Source organism: Pteropus vampyrus, unplaced genomic scaffold, assembly GCF_000151845.1.
Source record: "Pteropus vampyrus isolate Shadow unplaced genomic scaffold, Pvam_2.0 Scaffold237, whole genome shotgun sequence".
In the NCBI taxonomy this organism is placed as follows: Eukaryota; Metazoa; Chordata; class Mammalia; order Chiroptera; family Pteropodidae; genus Pteropus; species Pteropus vampyrus.
In genome coordinates this window covers 324,160-325,229 of record NW_011889018.1, presented here as the reverse complement: position 1 = coordinate 325,229, position 1,070 = coordinate 324,160, and positions in this window count along the sequence as shown.

The window sequence follows — 1,070 nt, the reverse complement described above, 5'->3', positions numbered from 1 at the left end:
TGACATTATGTGTATGTCCGTGTGAGAGTGTGAGTCTGTGTGACTGTGTTGAAATCTGAATGTGCGTGTGTGTGTGAGAGCGTGTGTGAGTGTGCGGGTATCTGTGTGTGAGTTTAGGTGACAGCATGCACATCTGTGTGATGGGTGAGTGTGCATGTGTGTCTGTGTGAGACAGTGTGTGTGTGTGTCTGTGAGAGTGTGTCTGTGAGAATGTGCATGTATCTGTGTGTGAGTCTGAGTCTGTGAGTGTGCACATGTCTGTAAGCGTGTGTGTGAAAGTGTGAATATGTACACATCTGTGATAGTGAGTCGTGCACATGTCTGTGACTCTGAGAGTGTGCGCATGAGTGTGTGTGTCTGAGAATTTGTGAATGTGTGAGCATTGTGTGTGCGCAGGTGTCTGTGTGACTGTATGAGACTGAGGCTGTGCACATGTGTCTGAAGGAGTGTGTGTGCCTGTGTGCGTGAGAGAGCATGCGTCTGAGTGTGCACGTGTGTGTGAATGTGTGAGTCTGTGAGGGTGTGTGTATGTCTGTGAGAATGTGCGTGTGTTTGTGAGAGTGTGTGAGTGTGTATGAGTCTGTGAGTGCGTGTGAGAGTCTATAGGAGAGTGTGTGTGTGTTAGTCTTTGATGGTGCATGCGTGCATGTCATTTGTGAGTGTGTGCACCTGTGTGAGTGTGTGTGGGAGTGTCTGTATGTGAGTGTGTAAGAGCATGTGTGCATACTTGTGCGAGTGAGGGTCCATGTGTGTGGAATTGTGTGAGTCTCTATGTGTGAGAGTGTGTGCGTGCACGTGTATCTGCCCGTGTGAGAATGTTCATATGTATAGGACTGTATGAGTGTCTATATGAGAATGAGTGTGTGTACGACCATGTGTGTGAACATGCATGTGTGTGAGTGTCTTATTGTGTTCACGGGTGCATATGTGAGCTTCTGGGTTTCTGTGCACATGCACTTGTGTGTGTGTGAGTGAGCGCATGCTGTTGACAGCACTTTGGGGCCATGCACGGCCTGTCCAAGCCTGGTTCCTGCTACCCCATGTCCCACCTGTTTCTTCCCTGTGGGTCA